Below are 15335 nucleotides of genomic sequence, written 5' to 3'. Positions count from 1 at the left end.
GTCTTTCCATAGTGCTTGATATTTTTTATACACTTCTTGCCGTTTGAATAATTGTCATGTCCTGTCCCCCTTAACCTATTCTGATCATATATGTTTCTCTATTTTTCTAAATCGGTTGTTATTCGTACTGCTTGAACTTAGCATTCGTTTCTCTGTGTAGTGCCTGCCGCTTGTGCCCTAGCTACCAGGTGCTAAGCAGAGATTCTCTCAGAACTGTGTTTTGATCTAACCAAAGTGAGTTTGTTGAGTTGGTAGGTGTGCCTCCTCCCAAATCAGTAACCCCATTTCTGACAGTTAATTTCAAAAGCAAGATTTCACAGGAAGTAGGCATATATGCTCATTTCTAAAGGAATCGAACATCGTTTTTCTCCACAGTTGTGCTTTGTGTCGAACCCTACTTGCCCCCAAGTCAGTTGGCAAAATGTCTGTTTGCAGTACACACAGTCTCTGTTTATGATGAATATTTTATGAGACAGTGCATGGATTAAAATTTATTTTAATTGGAGTAGGAGACAATGCAAGGATGATTAATAATGCATTGCACGCAGTCAAATGGGAGTTGGGAGTAGTGACTTGCAAGGTTCAACCTTTATGAGCACCCCTGCTGTCAGGAGGGTGGGTACCGTAGGTGTTTGCTGCACTGCAAACGAATGCTCTTGGAATACATGAAGCAGGCATTGTTGCTAATGTGGCGTTGGATACTTAAATGGTCATTACTTGGATAAAATTTGAACTGCAGTTTTGCCACTTGCCTGAAAGGGTATGTTACCTTTTAATGGGATTTCTCAACATCCCTCCTACCTGGATGTCTCGGTTGTGACCCTGCATTCCATCTTCTTCTAGGCACTATCTGGATGTGTCAGCCCTGGGCTCGCGGAGGCCTCCTTTCTCCACACAGTGCTTCTTTCTCGAAGTGGGAGTATTCCTGGTGGTTTGCGTGAACTCTGACTGCTCAGACATACAATTTGCAACTGGGGAAGAACCAGGGAGCGGACTATTGAGTGAAACTGGGAGTTGAAGGCAAGCTGTCCTGTAGTTGGTTTCATGGGTGTGCGCCTTTAATGGTGGAAAAGCCTTTTTAGGGCAGTATTCGAGTGACGTGGAGTACAGCGCGTTTTCCTACAGTAAGATGAATCACCAGCAGGAAAGAACGGCCTCCGCGGCGCAGTCTGTGCTTGGAAATAGCTGAAATGCTTGAGTGAGAGGCCGTGGCACTGGGAGCACGCCGATGCCGGAGTAGACCGCGGGAGGTGGCGGTGTTCGCAGCATGCTCGGCATCCCTGCCTAAGAGCCCTTCCACCGGGGGCTGCTAGAAACAGGCTTCGCCGAAGAAGGCTTCTTCGAGGATAGGTGTACTGCTCGCACGTTGCTTTGCCGGTTCCGGTGTTCATCGGCTTGGAGCTGGTTGTGTGCGCGTGAGCTGGCATGCAGAAAGAAACTCAAACGAGGAAGACGCTTTTGCTAAAGAAGTCTTTCATCCTGAGAAGTAATACAGTTTTTGCGGGCAGGTAAGGTGCTAACGATCTCGCATCCATCGTGGAAATATTTGCCAGCTGCAAAGTTAGTTAAACACTTTTATCTCGGTGTTTTCTTCTGTGTGTTAATCTCTGCTACTAAACGCTATGCGGCGGCAGTTGCATGTTTGTTTTCATCAGTTGAAACCCTTTAGAAGTCGATAATCGGTGTGATAGATTCCTTGGCCTCACTTCCAGGTACACTGGACCATATGTGTGCCACGATAGTTAAAAGAACAGAGGATGCAAATCTGTTTTTTACAGGGAGCAGACTAAAGGCAGAGTTGTTGTGGTAGTTGGATTCCATTACAGCAGCGGCAATGCGTGTATAGCAGTAGTAGTAGTATTGCAGCAGTTATAATGCTACAACAAGGATGGTCTTCCCATTTGTACCGCAGCTTTCTGTCCCTGTCTCCATTGGGATAGGATGTGGCGTAACGACCACAGCTGCCGACTGGGGAACCAGGTTCTAGTCTCCGCTTCGGCTCAACTTCCTGTGATTCTGGGCAAATCACTTAATCTCCATGTACATAAAAAAAAGTCTTTGCATGATGCAAATGGTGCACATGTACAGTGCTCCAATACCTTTGGCTCGATTTCGCGCAATATAAACCCGCAAAAAATGGCCCTCTTAATGCCGCTGTGCAGTTATCGCAGTGGAATGTGTATGGCCGCATCGATTGCAGTGTCGGCCGTCCCATCACAGCACTGACAGTTCAATATGGCCGGGGCGGGTCCATTTCAGAGCACCTTCGGCGAATCACTCACAGCGGCAGTTGACTGAACAAACAGCTTGATCTGTTTGGGGTTCAGAGGATTCTTGACTGCTGATCCACAGATGAAGGGAGGTCGGTCCAGCGATTGAGTTATCAAGGATATTTGCTTCATTTTAGGTCTTGTGCCGTGAGTGCTTTTTCCGTGTCTTCTTTAAGTTTATAACACCGACATTACCAAATCACGTAAAAAAAATATTTTAGAGCTATTAAAAGCTTTTTGGGGGAGTAATCTACAGTTCGTGTAATCCGCAGGCACGTTCACAGGAAAATCACAACTAAATAAAAGCGAGTGTGCCTTGAGAAGGAGCCCCTCGCGGTCCACCTGGCAGACGTCATCAAGTAACTACCGTGCAACGCGGCTGTGACGCTGCGGCTGCGTAGTACGTGGTTGTTGTAACGAGGGTTCAATCCAGCGGCAGAGAAGAACTATAGAAACTCGTGAAGTTAAAGTGTTGTACTTTCTTTCAAGGCATAGCATGCTGATTACAGAGGAGGTGGAACGTGCTTCGTGTGTAATTACGCCTTGCTCTCGTGCCAAGGTCACGGTGCCTCACCAGAACCCTCAGATAAGCATGTCGGTGCTTGGGAGCGGCGTGGGATATGCTGGGCGAATGGTAGTGAGGTGGAGCTACAATAACAAAGGACGTCACAACGCAATCTGACAGGGAAAGGTTAGTGGGAGGGGGTGAGAACAGATTATTTGGAAGGGTGGCAAATTATACTGTTAGCACGCTGCTTTTTGTTTCCAACAGCTTTGTATTGGTTTTATTTTTCAATGCACTGAAAAAGAGGCTGCACGCCTGATGGGAGAGGTTTGTGTATTTCCAAAACCCCGTGTTATCTATCGTTCTTTTTTTACATATGACCACAGTTGACTTATTTCACTAGAGCACTTTTATTAAATAGCGATATGACTGCACTGTACAGTATGAAAAGGTACACGTAATACATTTCAAAAGTATGCGTACTGGGGTGGCAGCAATGGCTACAAAGCACAGCATCCAGGTGTGCGCATATTATGCACGGGCAGCCAGTACACCCTGTCTGCTGAGCCTCATCGCTCCAGATGTACTCATGAAGTGACATTGAAATCTGTGGGCTTCATACTACACTCAACAGGCTGTATATTGAAAGCCATTCTGAAAGATAAGATGAGCAATTAATAGCTGCCATATATGCATAGTGAGTAATAGGTTAGTTGTAAAATGTAATATCCAACATGAAATAGAATTGAGTCCAATCGCAAGAAAGGCCAGTGCTGAGGGCCTTTCTATTGTAGGAGCTTCCACACTGGCTGCAGCAAGATCAATAGTCCCCAGATTCATGCAGAAATAATTTTCAGCCCCACGTGCCTTCTCTTACATGACTTTACGTCATGTCTTTAAGCTATAGACGGTATAACTTGTAACAGATCTGTAAGCCCCAATGTCACTGGGGGAGCCTGCTCCATAGCAAGAAAACAAATAAGCTGGAACTATGCGGAAGAATTCGAGTCTGGTGCAGAAATGGCATGGCATATCACAAATTCCACAGCACTTATTACCAGAGAATCCTTTTCCGATCGGGTGGTTTTGAAGACTCGCTAGAACATTTACTTGAAGAATACAACAGAGGAGACCTGCACTAGTGTGAGAGAGCAAGCATGTATATAGAACACATGCTTTAAGGCATCCCTAAATATGGCAGATACGGCCAGTAAATAAATGACAACAGACTTTGTCTTCCTTATAGAGGCTCGCTATGCCCCATTTGGTCAAGTGATTGAGATACCTTGGAAAGTTTTGAAAAGTATTCAGAAACAACAACATTGATGGGCTGTCTGCAAAAAATAAACTCATTTTGTAATCGGTATCCCTTCTGAGCACAGATTTCTAGGGCAGCAATACTTTGGTATTCCAGCCTACTAACACCAGCATAGCTCTGGTCAAGACCTGACAACTTTTTTGACACCATACTACCGCAACACAGTGATAAAAGGCAAAACCAACCCCAGTAGTATTGGTACTTCTATGCTGTAACTGGCCCTTAGTTCTTCAATAACCATGTGATTCCTGATGGGGTATACAGAGGTAATTCCATCAAAGGTGGCAGGGCATAGATTCTAACTAGTGGATGTGGTAGGCCGTGTGATGCTTCTACTGCATAGAATTCCTGAAAAGCCAAGACATATAGACACCTGGAACCAAAGCTTTAACGGTATGAATGAACGTGGAAGTGATATTGATGCACATGGTATATACACCATTGATGTAAAGTTAGCCGTTATATTGAAACCTATAAATATGATTTGAGGAAATAAGCAAACAAAGACACAATGGCTCAAACAGCTATGACCCATCAAACAAAAGAGTTCACAGAGTGTACTCTTGTCTGCTTTCTCATTCTCAGTAGTGACTGATTGATATTGGCTCTTGGGCCATTAAATCATTGCACACCGAAACAGAATTCAAGAATATAATGTTTGTTTTTTGATAGTTATCAAATATTGAAGCTTCTTTTTTTTTTGCCTTTTGGTATTATGTCAACACTATAAGTAGTCACCAAGGGGCACATGCATCATTGTAGGCAATTGCGATTATTAAGGAATCGCAATTATGGAATCGCAATTGTCTATGCATGTAGGTTTCGCTAAAATATTAACAATTCCTACATATTCCTTAATTGCAAATTGCGATTCGCAATTAGGGAATAGCTTCCCATTGATTCCTATGGGCCTAGGAATGAATGGGAATTGCTTGTTCAATTTGTGAGTACCAATAGGTACTCGTGAATTGCGCATGCAATTTTAAGGGTGCAAGGAGGCCAAAAGGCCAGCCACCCTGATGCACCCCTGAAATTTTCATGTGATCACATGTTGCGCACACACATACCCCGCATGTGTGCGCGCGCAACATGGCACTTTGAAAAATGCACTTTTGTGCATTTTTCAAAGTTTTCGGAAATTGCCATCAACTTTAAATTGATGGTAATTTGCGATCCCAAATTGCGAAATCTCAATTTTAAAATGCATCATGCATTGCATTTAGGGAATCGCAAAATATGTGATTACCTAAATTGCTAGATTTCTTTTGGGTTGAGGCATGGCTCACTGGTTAGAGGCGGCAGACCCGTAAGCAGAGAATCGGCCAGGGACCAGGGTTCAATTCCCGACGCGGCAGGGTCGTGGACCAGGGTCAAAACGGACTCGATAATTCTCGCCTCGGTACCTACTCTAACCAGGAACCCACTCGGCAACTCTGGGCATTAAGCTTGCCTCATCTCTACAACGGCCCCCCACAGACGCCGGGGATGCCTGGTTTCACCTTGGAGATACCCAGAAAGGGACCATCTCACAGGGATAGCCAGGACGGGTTCCCCAGTGGTCTACAGCGCCGGGACGCCCCGTTGCTGGGGCAGCTGTGCGCTTTACAAGTCTACATCATTTACATTTATTTGCATCCCAAATGCAAAAATACCAGTCGCAAAGGGGCAGATTCGCACTTTGCGACCTGTATTTACAATGGTGCATGTGCCCCCAAATTTCTATCAGTGGTAGCACCTCATCAATGGCACATAGCCACATATGTATACCCATTATTGGTCAATTGCTTGATGAAAGGGACTTTTGTTCAATAATGTCACATGGACACAAATGAGACCCTCACTCATTGTTTTCTATTTGGGATTCAAACTCCGTGTGCAAAAGTCATGTCTGACCACTCACTTAATGAAAACTCTTTGGGGCTGGCATAAACACAAGGAGTCAGGTGGGAACTCTACAAATAATAGAACATAGTGTTTCAATGCATGATTCCTCTATCAAGCATTGTGATCTCTGAAAGTAAGAACAGTGATGAAGCTGGGAATTAGGGAATTACGTAATTCATTTGTTACCACATGTGAGGATACATTGGAGTCAAGTGCAATAGTAAATTGACAGTTAATCATTTGTCAACACTCTGATTTGACCCTTCGCACAAAGCCCTCAGTTTTCTTACCGCATCTTGGGGCTTTTTGCCACTACCATGGGAGTAGAACAATGACTTGGGGTTGTGGTGCCTTTCATTTTTTTTTTCTTACAAACAACAAAAAAGAAAAAAACATGGCAGATCATGAGTGACAATTAACGGCAGATTTTGACAGAACATTTCACCGAAAGAAAAGACATATGAAAACAGATTCAACCTACCCAATACATAATAGAGGCCCAGATTTTCTGGCCCATCTCGCGTCGTCTTCGACCTTTTAATCTATATACTGCTGATTCCATATTATATATGGCCAGTAATCGGGCCCTCCAGTTTGTAAATGTGGGTGGGTCAGGGCTGATCCATTGAGATCTAATGACCACTCTGAAAACAGACATAGCGATAAGCAAAAAACATTCTTCAGCTTTACTCCGTCCTGCCAAACTTTGCATCTGATCGACCCCCAAAATAACTAATGTGGATGTTATAATCAGATGTTTACCGGTAATCTGGACAAGAAAAGATTCAACATCTTGAATATATTGGGCCAGTTTAGAGCAGGAGTAAAACGTGGTTCGTGTCAGCAGCAAAAGAACCACATCTGCTGCACATATTCCCACGATTGCTAGACCATTTGGAGATTTTCCCGGGAGTATAATATAGGTCAAATATTGACATGTAGTGTTGGGCCCTAAGACTACCAGTTATTAAGGTCTGGCTAGCTAGCTCCAGAGAAACTGGCAGATCCGTACCTACTTGTCCAAATTTTCGGTCCCACTTGTCATTTTGGGTGCTCAGATCGTCGGGCAGGTCAGAGATGAGTGTTTGATAGATTAGCCCAATCCTTGATCTTCTCTCTATAAGCCCTACAAGAGGGATTTTCTTAAACTTTACAGCTCCTAAGGTTGCTATCTTCAGCAGATAGCTCCTGATTTGTAAGAACTTAAAGAAATGCCTAGTTGGGAGCCCATATTTGTCTTGGAGGTCAAAGAAAGAAGCAAATTGACCCTCAAAGAAGAGATCGCCGAGTACATTAATCCCTAGATTAGCCCAACTAAAGATGATTGAATCCAGAAAGATTGAGGGCAGTAGACCGTATGACAGAAAGGGGGGTATGTGCATTAATATTAGGTATGTCAGACCATCGTCGAACCTTTTTCCAAACGGAATACATTGATTGTATAACTTTGAATTTAGTTTTCTTATAATAACTTGGTTCAATTTTTCTAACTAAACAAATACATGCATCCTCCCCAAGTAATATTCAAAAATTGTAGGTCTAGCAAATTCAGGCACCATTGCCTTACCCCCAGATATTAATGGTCCCATTAGCTGTAAAAGTGTGGCCCAGTGGTATAGCATTAAAGAAGGTAAGCCCCACCCACCCCTTAACCTAGGGAGTATTGGCCATTTAGAGGCCCTTCTGGCTTTGTGATAGCCCCCCAAAAATCTTAGACAAGCCCTTTCTGCACTAGAGATGAGTTGCCCTGGGAACTCGATTGGGATGGTCCTAAATAAATATAGGAATTTCGGGAGTATAGACATTTTTAATACATTGGAACAACCCTGGAGTGAAAGGTGCAAGTGGTCTAATCTCTCCAGAGTCTGATTCACTTCTTTGATGATAGGTACTATATTGATTTCTGGTATCTTCTCTACTATAGGGGTGATCTTTACCCCCAAATAAGTTGCAACTGAAGCTATTGGGAGACCTACAGGTTTAGCAACATCTGAGTGTATAACTTGGGTTTTGTCAACATTAAGACGATAGCACGAGACTGCCCCGAATTGCTTAGCTACATCATAGACTGCTGGAAGAGCCAGACAGATATCCTTTGTAAAGATGGCGACGTCGGCATAAGCTAAAGTTTTAAGCCACACCATTAACAATGGCCGACTGTATCAATATGTTGTTATCCAATTTGCTCAAGAAGGGGTCAATGTAGATTGAGAACAGGAGCAGAGAGCAGGGACACCCCTGACTGGTTCCTCTGCTAATCGGGAAGGAGCGCGACTCTTGTCCTGAGATACAAACAGAGGCCTCTGCGGAGATGTATAGAGCTTGTATTGCTGTAATAAACTCCTGCGGGAATCCCTTGATTTTTAGCAGTTGCCATAAAAAGGCCCAGGAGACCCTGTTGAACGCCTTTTTGGCGTCCAACAGGATCATTGCCAAAGGCGGTTTACACCCCTGAGCCCAATCGAATAATGCAATTGCCCGTCTGATATGATCTGATGTATCACGGCCAGGCACAAAACCATGCTGGCGAGAAGAGACTAGAGGGGCAATGACCTTTCCTAATCTGAGTGCGATGATTTTAGCAAAGATTTTACTATCAGCACATATTAGGGAGATTGGTCGATAAGAAGAGGGACTGACCTCTTGCTTGTCTTTCTTTCTAAAGACTACAATGATGGTCTTATGCCATGAGTCAGGGGTCCTGCCAGTCTGGGCGAGTGCAAACAGGGATTCCAACTCCCCTGATAGAATATGCCTGAATGTTCGATAGAATTCGAGGGGTAATGAATCAGGACCAGCGGCCTACCTCGCTGCCAGTGAGGAGATCGCTATTTCCAGCTCTTCCCTGGTTACCGGGGAGGAGAGAGCATCCGCCTGTTCCGGTGTAACCTTGGATGTTGTATAGTCACACAAACTCCTGATCCAGTAGAATTGCATCATCCTCTTCCACGTCTGGAGCATAGAGCATCCTATAAAACTCTTGAAACACCTCCAGCACCCTGGCCGGTTGATCCTGAATCTGGTCTTCTTTATCTTTGATGCGACTTATACGATTCGAGACTCCCTTATGCTGTAGTCTTAGAGCCAATAGTCTGCCTGTATTTTCGCCGAACTCCTAGATATCCGATTTATACTGAATAAACTTAGCCGCAAGCTCCTCTCCAAAATATTGATATATTCTGTTTCTGCCAATAGCGATCTGACGCTGACATTTCTCTTTTTGGACCTGGTCCCCAATAACCCGAATAAGTTCTTGCTCTGCTTCCCGAAGTTGGTTGACCTACTATTGATCCTTTCCTTGATCACCTTTTGGCGATGTAGAGAGAAGCTGAGAGTCTCACCTCTCACAGCTGCCTTGAAGGTGTCCCAGTGTCAGAACTCCAAGGTTACAGATAAGTTCCATAGCGCATCGAAAGGTCAAAGCCTTCACTCCCCGTGCTATGGAAGATACATGGATGAAGCTAACTCGGAAATGGCACCTAAAAAGGCCACCAGAACCGAGTAGCTGTTAGCGTTCTAGTGTCTAGTAGAGAACGCGCTAGAGTTCCAGGTGAGGCTCGCGCTGCTTGTGAACTGCGCACTTCACCGAGAATTCCAGAGAGTCAGGAGCGTACTTCAGAGTGCGATAGCGAAAAGGTCATAGTGTTTGTTTTTTGAGAGAAATCATTATCAGGGCAGAGAAAGGCATTCGGGAGCCTGCTGGTTACGAGTTCGTGAACCCGAGTTCAAAGAAGTTTAGTGGTTGTGAGGAGAGCGGCAGGTCTCCGTGTTGTGAGGCATTAGTACCGTGAAGAGAGGAAGAGAGACGAAGCAGCGTCGCACCGAAGCATCTGAAAAAGAAGAAAACGAAGCCAAGTTATCAAAAGCGTATTTTTACAATCTGAATAGAAATACATTTGCTGATAACAAAATAAGTAAACAAACTACAGTGAAGAAAACGGCATTTCTGTAACCCAGTACAGAAATCAAGTGTTAAATCGGCAAGACCTGTAACAATGAAGTGGTTGTTAGAATTGCAGTTTAGAGCAACATAAGCAAGGTGTAAAGAGTTAAACAAGAGAACAATACTTACCAGAGAGATAAAAGACGTCAGTTGGTAGCTGGGAAACAAAGAGCAATAAGATAAAACCTAAAAGGAAAAGAAGAGAAAATACATTATAAACTGATGATAATTACCAATAGGAAAAGACCTTAAACACAGTAAGTAGAATTCTAATTGAATACAATAATACAGAGTCAAGGGGAGAGTAGAGGCCCTTAACAAATAAATGTAAATATATTGCAGGTGTGCTAAAAAGAAAGAAACTGCAAATAGAGGCTGACAGCAAGGAAGATTAAAATAGAAGAGAGTACAGAAAATAGAGAAGTAAGAAAAAAAACTCGGGGAGAAGCACGAAGAGGATAAGCAATAGGTTAAGTTGTCTTTCTATTGCAGATAAAGAATTCAGTTAAGGAAAGAAAGAGCACACACAGAAGAGACTACATAGAAATAGAAGAGGAGCTGTGTTCTGGGATTAGCTGGGTAAGGAAGCGAGATAACAGGGTTTTTAAAGAATTAAGACAGGTTTATGGACAAAAGGGTTTATGATAACAATAACTCTTGTCTACAGGTTTACCTCATCAACAACAGAAGTCTGCAGGACGGACTACTGAAGAAACCAGCCAGGACAGTCTCTTCTCTCTTTTGTTATTTTATCCACTTTTCCCCCTTCCCCCATGAAAGCCTCTCTAGAGACTTGTTACAATAAGCTCTAGGTTGCTGTCGGGGTGGATTCGGGAGCTAGTATCTCTGTTCCTGTGTAGTAGCATACAGTAACTTAAATCTGACACCCAGACTATTAACGTGGAAGCTGTACCCCTATTTATCTGAAAAAAATCTACAATCCAATTTGACATACATCTACAATACTCTTGGTCAAGTAATAATTTTTGCTCAAATGTCCAAGTTGCCATACCTGGTTTTGGACCACTGAGCGGTAATTGTAGAATTAATGGATTATGATCCGAGATTACTCGGGGATGTAACTCGCAGCTAGTCCCTTCAAGGATTGGGTCAGTAACAAAAAAATAATCTAAGCGTATACGTTTGTTATGGGGAGCAGAAAAGAAAGTAAAGCCCGGCTCAGTCGAGCGCAGTCTTTGCCAGACATCTATCAAGGCATGCTCGTGGCAAAGCCCACGAATAGCTTTAAATGTCCTGCCCTTCCTCCCAGAATAAGGGGTATTCTTATAGAGATCAAAATTAGAATTTGGGTGAATATTGAAATCCCCACATAAAACTTTGGGAGAGGGCCACAAAGCAAGTTCAATGCTCAAAAAATCTAGAATGGAGGGGTCCTCAAGATTGGGGCCATATAAAGAACATATAGTATATGGTGATCCCTTAATTAGAATATTAGCTATTGCCCAGCATCCTACATTATCCACCTTTCCTTGCTAGGTAATACAAATGCCTTGTATGGCCATTATGGCCACTCCCCTGATAGTTGTGGTTTGCCGGGAGCAGGCAATCAGATCCAGACCAAGTTCCTTCAACCAGGCACGGTTGTTCCAGGAAACGTGGGTCTCCTGCAAGCAGAGTAAATCTATGTCCAAGTGCCTAATAAGTTTAGCTAAGATACACCGCTTCCTTCTATCATTTAGACCACAGCAATTCAGACAACAAATTCGAATAAAGTTGTGCCTACCCATCATCTGAAAAAAACTGTCAAGACCAGCCCTATAAGCATCAGACATATCGGGCGAGTGTCTCTAATCAAAATACCATCTAAAATACCATTAGCCAAATGTTGTTTTAAGTTATGATGTCTGCCATGATTATTTTTACAAAAAACAATTTGTGCCCCCCACCCGCCACCACCCTTAAAATAAACCCTCCCTCCACCCTGGAAGGCTTCCCACCCCAAAACCCACCTCTTCTATCCCTCAACAAGGGCATGGGGACCAACGGTTCCTTGTGATGCTGAGCTAAAAGAACTCACACTCTCGCCACTGCACACTTAAGAATACTCGAAAGTATCTTGTGAAGGGAATAGAACAAGAACTAAGAGACAGCTATTTGAAGGAAATAGGAGAAGGGAAGAAAAAAAAAGAAAGGCAAAATGAAGAGTGAAGGTATTGACCCTAAAAAGACCGGACAGTGCCAGGCCTAACAGAGTCCATCAAATCTCAAGTGTGAATACTATACTTGTCTGGAGATTAAATCAGGAATTTTGTCCCATATTCATGGATGATAAATACTCCTTGGCCTGAGCCTCTGATTGAAAAAAATAGGTTTGCCCTTTATAGATCACTTTTAACTTGGCCGGATTCAGAAGAAAGATCTGAGCACCCTTCTCTTGGAATTCTGGCATCAATTGTCGTAGGTGCCAGCGCAGCTCTACTGTTTTCTGGCAGAAATCAGGGCGCACAAAAAAGTTACAACCCTTCCCCATTCTTTTGCGATCAGGCCTAGCCAGGTCGTACAGGGACTCTCGGGCCAGAAAGTTATTCAAGGAGATCAAGATGGCACGGGGGCGACTGTCAGAACGACCACCTGTGTTACGTTGGTTAAAACGGAAATGGTGCGCCCTTTGAATTTGGGTCTTCCAATCCCATTGAGGGAGATCCGGGAATGCTTCCTCGAAAAGTTCAACCACAAATTGGTGGATATTGGCGCCCTCTTGGCCTTCAGGAATACCCAAAATTCTTAAGTTATTGCGTCTAGCCCGGTTTTCCAAATCAGATAATTTGTACACAGTGTCATCCCTGATCGATTGGATTGTTTCCACCTTGGATTTCTGCTTGGCAAGATCATCTTCGAGACGGGAAATCCTAGTTTCTGCTTCTACTATTCTTCTTTTTTTTTTGGTTTTTTTTTTTGTTCAAGTACATCTTTATTATAGTTAACTGATTCATTCAAGATATAGTGTAATACTTTTTTCAACATTGTTTCTTATTCTTCAAAATGTTATCTTTTTCTGTCGCTTATTGATGTGTTTTTTTTGTTAAAATTTTTATTAGAAACCGTTGGTACACAAGAAAATACAGACAAGGGCCTACAACCACCAGGGCCGGCCGCTAAGGAGCCCGAGGGCCCGCAGTGCAACACCACACATTCGACTGAACCAGAGGCAAAGCCCCCGGCAGTTCGTAAGCACATGTAACAGGCCGCGGCCATAGGCCAATAGCAATCGGAATAAACAGTTTCATTTTTTATTAAATATAAAACACACTCAAGGCAATGAGAGTCCAAAATAGCAGCGCGCTCTTCCCAGGACGGGGAACAACGTACAGTGTCCAAAGCAGTGCTTGTCTGGAAGCGGTAGAGGGGGGCAACGGGAGAGCAAAGCATGGAACACACCTCACACCATCCCGCAGAATGCGTGGCTAGGGGGACAAAGCAATATCGATCTCTAATGGCAGAGGCCGGGTGCAGATACGTCCTCGATATAAATTCCATGGACCCCATACCTTAATCCACTTCCCTGGTTTGCCTCTCGCCACATACACCGTCTTTTCCCTGAACATACACCAGTCCATATTCTCCTTCCAGACCTCGATCGTGGGCGGCCTCGGGGAGCCCCACAGCCGTGCAATTTTACGCTTAGCCACCATGCACCCCAAGGTCACCCACTGCGTCTGTGCCGCATTACAATCATTCGGTTCCCAGACATTCAACAAACACCACCTAGCCTCTGGCAACAGAGCAACGTGCGTGACCTCCTCCATTACGGTGTGAATACCGTTCCAAAATCGCACAACCTCCGAACATTCCCATAAGATATGGAGAAAGGTACCCGACAGGCCACATCCCCGCTTACACAGTCCATCCATCGAGTAACCCATGCGCAGCAAACCGGGCCCAGTGATATACACTCTATGAAGGATCTTTAGCTGTACGAATCGTAAGCGGGCCGGGATCGCCACCTCTTTCGGGGAGGCCACCGCCGAAACCCAGTCCTCATCGTCCAGTTCCAAGCCATCGCCCGTCCATGCCTCCCGCAGACGGAGCAGCAAGTCCGCGCGATCGTTAATGAGTTTCTTATAAATCAGAGAGATGGTGCTGTCGGGCACGTAGCCATCCAACACTCTATCCTCCAGTGGGGAGTACTCAGGGATAGCAGCAACGTCTGGAAAAGCCGAACATAGCGCATGGTAGACTTGAGCATACCGGAAGTACTCTCTATCGTTTAATTTATATTCAGTTTTAAGCACTTCAAACGTTTTGAAAGACCCCTTCGCCCAAAGATCACCCACCTTACATATACCAATCATATCCCATTTCTCAAAGCCTTTCGATCTCCACAAACAGCCCAACCGCGCAGAGGCATACAACGGCGTCGCGCGAGTCAAGCGATCCCTCCACCCCATCGCAGCATTCGCCGCGTGCCACACACGTACCGCAACCTGCGTGGGTCCTGTCAACCGCGTGTCCGGGGTCACCGAGTACAGCGCTCTATTATAGTCTCCGCCCGGGAGCAGAAAGTTATCCATCTCGAAGGCCGGATTCAAGGCAGGACCGTATATCCCGTGATTCACCGACGCCAACTGAGATGCCCAATAGTATCGTTTAATATCGGGGAGGGCGACCCCCCCCATCGTACCAGGGGAGCGTCAACTTGGCGAGAGCAATCCGCGGCCGCCCGTCCCAAAACAGTTGGCGCTGAAGACCCTCCACCTCCCGGAAATAACGGGCTGGCACGACATCTAGAGTATTTTGCAAAGCGTATAAAAAGCGAGGTAGCGACATCATTTTAAACAATGCCGCCCGTCCGAGTGGCGAGAGCGGAAGTCGGCGCCACCTCGCGACGTCGGCCTTCAATCGCTGGAGGGGAGGGAGAAGGTTTCGCTCATAGCGGACCGCGGGATCAAGTGAGATGAAGATTCCCAAATATTTGAACCCCAGGGTAGCAATCTGGATAGGGCAATCCCGTGGCAGGAGGGGGGCCTCACCCGAGAGGGCGTAAACACACGACTTGGCCCAGTTGATGACCAGGCCGGAGTTACGACCAAAAGAATTCAGTACGTCCACCAATACTATTAGCGACTGTCGAGGAGGGGTGAGATACAGAAGGATGTCGTCCGCGTAGAGGGAGACACGGTCTTCAAACTCCGGCGTCCATCTAATGCCTCGCAACGACGGCTCCCAACGCAACCAGGCGGCGAGCGGCTCCAAAGAAAGTGCAAAGAGAAGGGGTGATAACGGACACCCCTGCCGCGTACCTCTCCCCAGTGCGAAGGGAGCCGATACCCTACCATTCACCACCACCTGAGCCAGAGGATCAGCATATAGTAATTTTACCCAACCAATGAACTCGGGGCCGAACCCAAATTTCGCCAACACGGCCCAAATATATGGCCACTCCAAAGTGTCGAA

The 15335-nt window shown here is 45.1% G+C and overlaps 1 protein-coding gene and 1 long non-coding RNA gene across 5 annotated transcripts in view; one reads left to right on the top strand and one right to left on the bottom strand.

Moving 5' to 3' along the window:
- The window catches only part of LOC146865987 (uncharacterized), a 248711-nt gene extending 247669 nt beyond the window's left edge, over positions 1-1042 (bottom strand). Inside the window, exon 1 of the long non-coding RNA XR_014970365.1 lies at positions 802-1042. This is a non-coding gene — a long non-coding RNA (uncharacterized LOC146865987). The remainder of the gene's footprint in view (positions 1-801) is intronic.
- KANK1 (KN motif and ankyrin repeat domains 1) overlaps positions 1-15335 on the top strand; it is a 634838-nt gene that overhangs the window by 438954 nt on the left and 180549 nt on the right. Inside the window, exon 1 of one of the 4 annotated variants that reach the window (XM_085632976.1) lies at positions 1158-1508. The exons of the other annotated variants lie outside the window; for them this stretch is intronic. The gene's annotated coding sequence lies outside the window, so the exon portion shown is untranslated. Of the gene's footprint in view, positions 1-1157; positions 1509-15335 lie in introns of those variants that run through there. 4 annotated transcript variants of the gene reach the window in all.

The sequence above is a fragment of the Triturus cristatus genome, chromosome 2_1 (genome assembly GCF_964204655.1).
Source record: "Triturus cristatus chromosome 2_1, aTriCri1.1, whole genome shotgun sequence".
NCBI classification, from domain to species: Eukaryota; Metazoa; Chordata; class Amphibia; order Caudata; family Salamandridae; genus Triturus; species Triturus cristatus.
This window is presented reverse-complemented; position numbering and strand designations above follow the sequence as displayed.